Source organism: Hipposideros armiger, unplaced genomic scaffold (genome assembly GCF_001890085.2).
Source record: "Hipposideros armiger isolate ML-2016 unplaced genomic scaffold, ASM189008v1 scaffold_367, whole genome shotgun sequence".
Taxonomy (NCBI): Eukaryota; Metazoa; Chordata; class Mammalia; order Chiroptera; family Hipposideridae; genus Hipposideros; species Hipposideros armiger.
Genome location: NW_017731717.1, coordinates 263543 through 273890, shown reverse-complemented (window position 1 = coordinate 273890; position 10348 = coordinate 263543).

Genomic DNA, 10348 nt, shown 5'->3' with positions numbered 1-10348 from the left:
TAAAAATTACTTGAGGTCTTGCTTTCTCCAGCTCTCACACCCCCGCACCCTCATTGCATGTTCTTCACAGTGTCCAGGTACAATGGGACTAGGTTACAATCAGAAAACAGGTTCACATCCAGGCTCATGCACTAGTAAGTATGTGACCAGGGGCAAGTCACTAACCACAATGACCTGTAGGATGGAGAGAGATAATACAAACCCTACCTACCTCTGGCTACCAAGTCAAAGAGGCGATGACATATATGAAAGCATTTTATATTGAAGCCATATTTATATAAATTGTTTTCATTATTGCTTTTAATCTGAAATATATAACTTTTAGCACCCTGCCTCTAGGCAGGAATGAAGTTAAACCTCTTGTTAACCTCAGACTAATTGGAACCAACCTTCCACAGCTTCCCATTGGCCTGCTTCTGTATTCTGTAGAGTCCTTGGACTTCCACTGTCCCCCACCAGGCCGGTGGAATGGCTAAAATAAAGGGTAGGCGATCTTGTGTTCTACTTGGTACACTGGGTTGATTCAACATTTGCAATTATTGGGAAGCATCGCGTCTTTGATGACAGGGGGCTCCTGACTCATATTTATCAAAATCATAAATTTTTTTTTTAAAGAAATGCTGTTTCTCCCTTACATTCTGCAGGTAGACACTCACAGGCATTTAGGGACCCTCAGCAGCCTTTGCAGACCTCTTCATGATTATTGCACATTGTTCAGCCTTTAAGGAGCACGTTTCCACCTACTAAACAAAAGTTGGAGAAGTGAAACAATAAAAGAGAGAAATCACGCTTTTCCTGGAATTGACTAGATCACAAGCTAAATGATTCGGACAAAAGCCGGCCATCTCTGCACTGTCTGATATGGTAGTCACTACCCATGTGTGGGCTATTGAGCATGTGGAAAGTGGCTACTCCAAACTGAGATGCGCTGTACACCACATTTCTAAGAGCTAGTTCCAAAAAGAAAGAATACAAAATATCTCAATAATTTTGTATCAATTACATGATGAAATGGTAATATTTTGGATTATTGTATTAAAGGAAACATTATTAAAATTAATTTCACCATTTCCCTTTTACTTTTTAAAATGTGCCTACTGGAAATTTTAAAATTATATATGCAGCTTGCATTATATTTCTATTGTACAACACTAACCTAGGCCTTTGTTTTATCCTCAGGGAAACTACTCATGGTTTTCTAGTTGCCTCTACAATGTCCACCTGGGTAGAGCTTGCAAAAAGAACACAACCATAAGCAGGAAAATGAACATTAAGTTGTCACTGGTTATCTGTATGTGTGTGGCGGGGGAGGGGGAGTATGTCTGCAAGCAGGGCCTTAACTGCCATTGGTAGCTACTCGACTCCTAGGGCAGAAGTGTGGAATCACACCCAGCAGCAGTGTCACCTGGGAACATGTTAGCAACACTAAGTCTCTAGCCCGACCCTGACCCTACTGAATCAGAAGCTGCAGGGAGGTGGGAGACTGAAATCTGTGCTTTGACAGGTTTCCAGATGATTCCAATGCATGCTAAAATTTGAGAACCACTGTCCTGGACAACCTAAGGCCTGAGACAGGGATTTCCCAGATCCAGTACACTCAGTTTTACCAGAGCCCACCAGCTTCTTCTAATACTTAGACTTTTGTCAGCAGTGCACATAGTCCAGACAGATCAAATGATGACTTAAAATGAGATCATTAACATCATCATTTTAATAAATGATCATCATGTTGCACATAATAAACACTCAATATATATTTCATGGATTATTGACTTTCAAAATTTTTAGACACATTGCATTTGAACTGAGGAAGAATTGTATTAAGTGTTGTAGTAGATGCTATTGGTGACCCTACTCTATCATACCAGCCAGAGCGCCCATTCCCCCAACTGCTGCCACTGGTGAGCTAAAGGCAGACACCTGTCATATTCTCCGGAAACTCGCCCTGGGCTGACTGGAGCCACCTCATAAGGAAGGCTTGGGAGGCTACATGACCACCATCACCACCATAACCACTGTCACACACATACCTTACTCCCCACCCCCAGCAGGTGACCATGAGTGACAGGAAGATAAAAAAGCCTGGTCCCTTTGCTTTAAGGTGGGAGCAACTCTGCAGTGAGATTTAAACTTCCCACAATCAGACTAAGGATCACAATCTTGCCTACTTCTTTCTCCTTTCACTTCATTATCTTGCTTCACTCTGTCTCTTACAAGGGTTTCCAAGAAATGTCCCTCAAATAAATCACATAAACTGAGGATGTCTCTTTAGGAAACCTCACTAAGACATCTTTGTTAGAGTTACCAGCTTTACGTTTTAACTACTGAACATTTCAAAATAGAATCTACTCCTCATTACCCAACCAACTACACAATGCTTCAAGCCACTGTCATCAAGCCACTGATTTGGAAGTAGTGCAAAATAACTTAATAATATCCCAAGCAAAGCATATATAACAGAGTAAATCTGTGAATATTTAGGTATCCTAAAACAGATGGCAATATTAGCTAAATAGCCAGAGAAATGGAACTGTTGGGTTGTCGGAAAAGTCATGATGCATTTTTGCAATGAAAAACATAGAAAAAATACGTCATGACTTTTCTGACGACCCAATAACATCAAATCTTCCAAAGGACCAGGAAAGAGTTGTGTTCATCGGCTGAGGTTAGAACAGTGGTTTTTAATCGTTTGGAATCCTGGAAGCTTTTTGGAATTTGATGAAAGTTAGGATCCTCTCCCCTAAATAGGCACAAAAACACAAATACACAAAATGTTGCATGAAATTTCAGAAATTTTGTTAGTTTTCTGAAGTAAGTTCTAGATTCCAAGTAAAGACTTTCTAGCTGGTAGTAATATGACTACATTATTTGAAGGCTTGATAATTATTTGTATTTAATGGTGTTATTTTAGTGCTAACAATATTTTTCATTCCTATTTGATTTCCCATGTATAACGTATGGGGCAAACTTTACTAACACCCTACCCACAGGCAAGCGTTTCAGTCTGTCTCACAGGTACTGTAGGTCCATCTATTCTGAGAGTCTACCTGCACAGACTGTCCCTGAAGCTGTGAGTTGGTACCAGGAGGCCAAGACTGCTGGTTGACAGATGTCTCAGCCTATCCCAGCCACAAACAAGGCTGACTAGAGCAACTAACCCACATTTAACACCAGTTGGAATTAATGCCATCTCCTCCCTATCATGCCTGTTACCACCCAAAACAGAAGTCTCTTCTCTTTAAACTCTCATCTCCATACAGTTCTTTGATTCCTCTTCTCTTTTCTCTCTGATCTCCCAGCCTTTGCACTTCTCCCTCTGTATCCTCCCTGCCAAGATAAAACTTTCTATTCCCTTTACCTCCTTATCGAATTCTCATGCCTTTCACTCCTTTGCCTTAGCTACGACTAATCTTTTCCCCCAGACACAGCTAGAGCAGATGCTTCCTTTCAGTTTCCCGTGCTCCATGGACCAGGAGTAAGGGTTAGCACAAAAAGTGGATTATTTGGTTTGCCCAGAGCAGCACCACTGTCTTCTGGCACATTCCTCCTCCTACCAGATCGCCAACTTTATTGTTCAAAAGAGGTTGTATGTTTATCATTTATTTTAGGAAATTTTATTTTTGAGGGTAAGACTTAATTTAAAATTTTTCAGTTGATAATACATAAAACAGGGAATTTGTGTGTGTGTGTGTGTGTATATATATATATATATATATATATATATATATATATGTATTAAGTCAGGTTTCCTAGAATCAGATCCTGAACCAGGGATTCAGGTATACCTTATCTACTGTGGCGACATTCTCAGGGAGCTCTTGTAAAGGTGGGAGAGGAGCAGACCAGGAAAGGGGGTGGAGCTGAACAAAACATATGGTCCTTGCCTGATCATGGGAAGACTAGCTCTGAGGCTTAAATCTCAGGGGAGTGTTGTTCCACCTTAAGGAAGATGGGACCAAGCACCAGTCTGGGTGCTGAATATACAGCAAGAAACCAAACAGACAAAAATCCTTACTCCTGTGGAACTACCATTCCCTTAGGGGAGGCAAGACAAACAAATATGTAATATGTCAGGAGGTTACATGTTATGAAGAAACAGGCATGAGAGGCTAGAGATTAGATGAGCAAAGGGCATTGTTTTGAATCATACAGACATCTGGAAGGAAAGCATTTCTGTGAAACAGCAGAGGCAGCGATGCTGAGCCAGAAGCACATTTTATGTATTTAAGGAAGGGCAGGGGGCCAGTGTGGCAGGAATGGGGACATAGCGGAAGAGCTGGAGAGAATCTGATGGGCAACACCTACAGGCCATGGTAAGAACGTGGGCTTTTATGCAGAAAATACTCTTACAGGTCCCATCTCCATAGGATAATGATTGATCTAGGGCTGGGCTCTTGATATGGACTCTGGACCAATAATAGCCTTCCACATCATTGGCAACAGCATGAGAGCCAACAATGAGCATATAATTGAGCTGTGCCAGGTACTCCCTGAAAATGTTCACATTAGAACTAAGAGAAGAGGGAGAGTTCTTCTTATGTGGCAAAACTGAAATATATGAGCTGTCATCTTTTTCAGAATAGAAGCCAAAAGGTGAAGAGATACAAAATGAGTAGAAAAAGACAGTGTCATTGATGGGGGCATCTTTGACTCCTGTCACTCAGTGACAGCTCCATCTATCATACCCTCTCTTCAATTTGGCCACATTTACCAATAAATTCCTCTTAGTCTAAACTAATTAGATTTGGATTTCCATCACTTGGAAGTCAGCATTCCTCTAGTTCCTAATGCTCTTCCACAGTTCATCCTTATCCTCATTGGGGGAAAAAATAGCCACCTGCTTATGCCATTTATTTTTAACATGTATATCATTTTTTTCTTATTATCGTCATTTAACAACCTCTTAGTCACTGCCTTTCATTCATAGAAAGCTGCCATGTAATTCACAGTGGTCCTCCCTACCCCAACTCCAGCGTTATCCTGAAAGTGTCTGTGTGAGGATTCCCTGGCCTCACACTTCCTTGGTTTCTTCAGTCCACACTACTTCCATCTCTACCTTACTTGAATTAACTATTGGGTTGTCAGAAAAGTCATGACACGTTTTTGCAATGAAAAACATAGAAAAAATACATCATGACCTTTCCGACAACCCAATATTTGCATGGCCAGATTCTGTGTTATGGTATCCCTCAGAAGTGTTCTATACCAGAAACCTTAAAACAAACTCCAGCAGCTCAAGCTCAATCTTATCCTTCCAAATAGAATGGAAGTCAGGATCTGCCTGAAAATTCCCGAGGACACTGTTTGATATCTATCCATGTAAGTTAAAAAGTATTCTTTTTTTTTTCCCCCCTTAAGCCTTGGTTGGTTTTTTTATCACTTACCATGGAAAGAGTCACTGCAAATGACTAATTCAAGGCCTTTTAGTTGTATTTGGCCAGTTGCCTCATATTTCCCTGAGCAAATATTACATCTGTGTTTTATTTCATATCAATATACATTTATTGCTCGCTGCTCTCAAGCTTTTTCATTATTTTAAGCATGCTCATATTTCTGGTTATTGACCAATCACACTATCTACCACTTCCTGAAAATATTAAAGCACGTACACTCATACTTACAACAAATCCATCTTAAATATTCTGCTTCCTTCCTCTATCTTCTCTCCTTTGATCTGGTCTCAGAGAATGAGCTCTCTTTCCTTTATGCCAAAACTCTACCTAGTCTGGACCCAGTCGTCCACCCTGCCCCCACCATTTTTTCCTGAGAAATTCTATCTCAACCTTAACTCTTTGGAGTCTCTATTCTCTAAACAGTCTCCTTCCCTCAGCCCAAAAGCATGCTCATACTTTTATCACCCAGAAAAGCCCCTTCACTCTACACTGTATTCTCCAGCTCTCCTCTGTCTCCAAAACCACAAACTTGGTCTATTAACATGCACAAATGAGCTCACCTACATCTCACCTATGACTACCCAGCCATAAGCTGGTAACTGGCAAATGTTTATCCACCTCAGAACTCTGCCCATAGCTTCAGACGCACAAGTCCAATACCTCCTTAAATCTTAATATCTCAATGTACATGCTGGAACCAGCATGTCTGGAATTGAGTTCACCATCTCTCTGTTGTTCCAAACCTGCTCTTCTTCCTGTATTCCTTACCTCACTTACATCACTATCATTCACCAGTCACCCATGTTATCCAATCATCCTCTAGTCTTGCTAATTGCCTTTCTAAATTTTTCTCAGATCTGTGCCTGCCTTTTCACCTCATCACTTAGAACACTACAGTAACCATCTAAATTGGGCCTCCGTCAACTCTGCCTTCCACTGCTGCAACCTCCTAAGCAAAATGCAAATATGACCATGCTACTCTCTGCCAAAAATTGTCAATATTCATGGATCTAATTGAAACTAGTATTTCTGAGCTTATTCAGTTCCATCAACTATTACAGACACTAGTAATTCTCAAACCAAGTATATTTTTTTGACCAATTTGAATGGCCCATGGTACCTTTACCCTCCATTAGAATGCCATCAAAAACTATGTCCAGCTTTTGTCCATCAAAGGCAGACAATGTTTTTGTTCTTTTGAAGGCTAAATTAAATGTCCCTCTCTCCATAAAGTTCAGTGAACAACATCAATTTAGAAATGAAGGAATGGATTGGCACAGCAACAAAACTCATGTGAATATAGGGCACAAAATTTAGATCAATATGAAATATTCAGAGGGGGTGAAAAGGTACAGTATCCAGTATAATTGGTCTTAGTCAAATACAGCTTTCCATGAAAACCCCAAAAATGCTTGAAATGTTTCCATAAAACGGATTGAAAAGGCTCTGCAAACTTCAAAGGGCTGTTTAAAATGTTTTGATGAGTTACGTGTAAATGAACATGCAGATTAAATTTCCATCTAAGTCCACATGCTCTTAAAATATTGAGAGGAAAGTGCTTTGCCAAACATACTCTGGGTTTTTCTGAATTCAAAGCAGTTTGCAATTTTCAACAAACCTAAATGTGGCAGGACTCACCCATCCCTTCATCAGTCTCCTTACTAATTCAAAGCATAGTCACAAGCCAGCAAGTGTCAGTAAGAAAGGAAAACGTATGCAAAAGATTACAGTAAATGGAGACTGATTTTCTGCTCATCTAAAGGAGAGGATGACTATCTTGGTGCTGTGAAAATTACTGTAGTTTCTATCTGCAGGTTTTACTTGATCAGTTACTGATTTGATCAACATGTATATTTTTGAGCGCCTACTATATACTAGGTACCATAAGGGAATCAAAGAGTTACATGGATCTTCCGTTGACTTCCCGGGAGACAGAAAAGTATTTCTTTTGTGACCTTAATACACTACCTGAAGGACTGTCCAAATGCACACAAGCCATGGGGAAAAGAGTAGAAGGTGTAGAAAATGTTCACATACACACAGTCTCCAGCCTACAAAGCAAGAAACAAGTGCATTGTGGTTGATGACTTCCCAAGGTAGTTGAGGGGCTAGAAACCACATCCTTGACCCTGCCCGGCGTCTTTCTCAGCTTCCTGGTTAGACCATCCCAGATGGTCACTGGAATTAATGAAAACTTCAGGTTGCTAAATACTGTTGACTGCCCCAAATGGAGAACCACCTGGCTTAGAAATCCACTTTGTCTGCATACAGCCTATTGACAAAACCAATAGATGCTTCATTTGGGGTCACCTCACTTAAAAATGTTACCAGCTCCCTGGTAGACCATGCTGGTCAAAATTCCCTGTTATCTAAGCTCTTGTTCCCAAAGTCACATGAGACTCTGCCTGATTCAAATGTGGCTGCTGCTTTTTAATATTTTCAAAGTTTCTGAGTTCATCCATATTTTCCTAATGAGAAATAAAATGTGATCATCTCACTGTCCCCCAAGGGAGACTCATAATAGGGAGGACAGTTGACTCTTCTTAAAATCTTCAAAAGAGAAAAAGAAAAAAATCACAGAGAAGGGACCCCTTTGATTATAGGCGTTCTGAGAACAGGGGGCCTCACATTCTATTTCATTTTCATGCTTCCCTATAATGCCTAATTCAAAAACTGTCGTCGGTTAACTAACAACTCCCCACCCCCAACACTAAAATCCAGGCTAAAGAGGAAAAGGCAGGGACGTGCAGGGGGCTGGAGGAGGGGCGGCCCAGAGGGAAGACTCCCTGGTGACAAAACACAACCTTTTCATCTTCTCCTGGTTTGTACTTTGTTAATCATTCTGGCAAGGTAAGAAACGAGAACATTCCCCACGTGAGGGAAGAGACACATTTCGCTCCAAATCTCTAGTATTCTCTGAACAGATTAAAAACAAACATGACAAGAGAGTGAATGAAGGAACAGAGACCACGCTCCAGAAGTGAAAATGTTATTCGTGCGGGCCTTTGCTATCACTTCTTTTTTCAGCAACTGTCGCACGGCGATTGGGTTACATTAGATATCATGGAAATGAATTGCTATGCTGGCAGCAGCTTCATGTTAGAGAAACTCTTCTGTCGATCACGGGTTGCAAAATCGAACACACACAAAAAATGCACCCAAAAAAACACACAGAACTTCCGGAATGTGGGAAGCTTTATTCTTTCCATTTTGAGTGGTATTGCATCTCTGCCACAAAGTCCGAGGTCATATGCTGAATTCTCAGAGTTTGACCTGCTTCTGAGCTTCACAGAACAAAGACTCACCAAATCAGACTTTCCCAGGACATCAATTATATCCCAGGAGTAAATCAGGCACCTCTGGAAGCAGCACTGACTTTTTTAGGCCACCAGGACAACTATGACTGAATTACTGCTTCTGGAGAATAAGTAGGCTCTTGTCTTGATCTGAAAGAGCTGACTCAGTTTCTTAAAGGGCCAAATCTAGTATTTTTTAAATGTACTGGAAGACTGTGCACTCAATTGCATGCATGAGAGTGCGATACCTGGAGTTACATAGGTTCATGTTGGATCAAGGCCAGGCAGTCTGGTGGCCAGAGAATGTGGCTCTCTACTATAGGTTATAGTAGAGGGTCAGTGACTTCACTGATGGATATATTCCTGAAAAATCGGTCTTGTCTCTCTCCTCATGCCCATTTACTTGTCAATTAAACACAGGCAACCTGGGTGGGACAAGAGGAAGATAAACAGGCAGGGGCCCCAGAGCTGCAGCCCTCATACAGCACGAGGACACTGCATGCATGGACCAAGGGCTGGGAGCCGTCTCTTTTCCTGCCTGGGCCCCACTGATCACAGAAATGTCTTGTGGTTCATTAGCCGATTGAATAAAGAACGTTAGATACCATGTCTGTGCTCAATTAGATACTAAACAAATCGAGGAAGAATGATTTATATATAAGTTTACATTTAATTATTTATGAGGCAATTGAAGTTTCTAGAGAAAAAATTTTAAGTTCACTAATACTTTTAAATCAATGAATTAATAAAAAGAATATAAGAAGCAACAGGATACACTAAATGACACAATTACATTTTTGGATAAGAGTTACATATTGTAAGGGCTTAATATATTCCAAAAGTTATTTTAAGCTCCTTAGGTTTTAAAGTCTTATTTGTCTGTACACAGAAATACATATACTCAGAATAATAAAACTTGAAAGTATCTAGAGATCAGTTAACCTGATCTTTTATCCATGGGCTTCATATTATACTATATTTGTAAATGTTTTTTCTTGAAAATATTTTTAAAAAAAATAATAGACATTCATAATTTTATAACTTAATTACCTCCCTGAAAAAAAACATCAAGTAAGATATTAAAGCATACCTCTCCCACTCCACCATTCAGAAGCAGTTTGGGACCTTCCTTTTCTGACTTTTTTCTATGTTTATCAAGATATCTGTACATTCAGAGAGCCAGAGAGAGAGAGAGAGAGAGAGAGAGAGAGAGAGAGAGAGAGAGAGAGAGGCTTGTTTTTAATCATATTCTACCTTTTGACTCAAAAAGTGCTTTTTCAATTTACAATAAATCATTGAAATTATTCAAGATAAACAAACATAGTGACTTTTGTTGTTTGTAATGGTTCCATTGTATTTTATTGCATTAAGATCATAATCTAGTCATTCCTTTTTTTATTGATGAACAGTTAAATTTTTTTCTACTTTTTTCTGTCACAGCCTAAACTAAAGTGAAGAATTTTACATGTATATGTTTAAAACTTTGTTAGGGCTCTGGGTTAGACGTTGAAAGAGTAGATGCTGATCAAAGACCTCCCACCCTGCTCACACAGGTACTGATGCCCCCAGCACAGATCTACAGAGATTAGCTTGCTGTAAGCTGGAGGGCTCAGCACTCCCAGAAATTGGAAAAGAAAAGTGAATGGAGAAAAAGTCAAG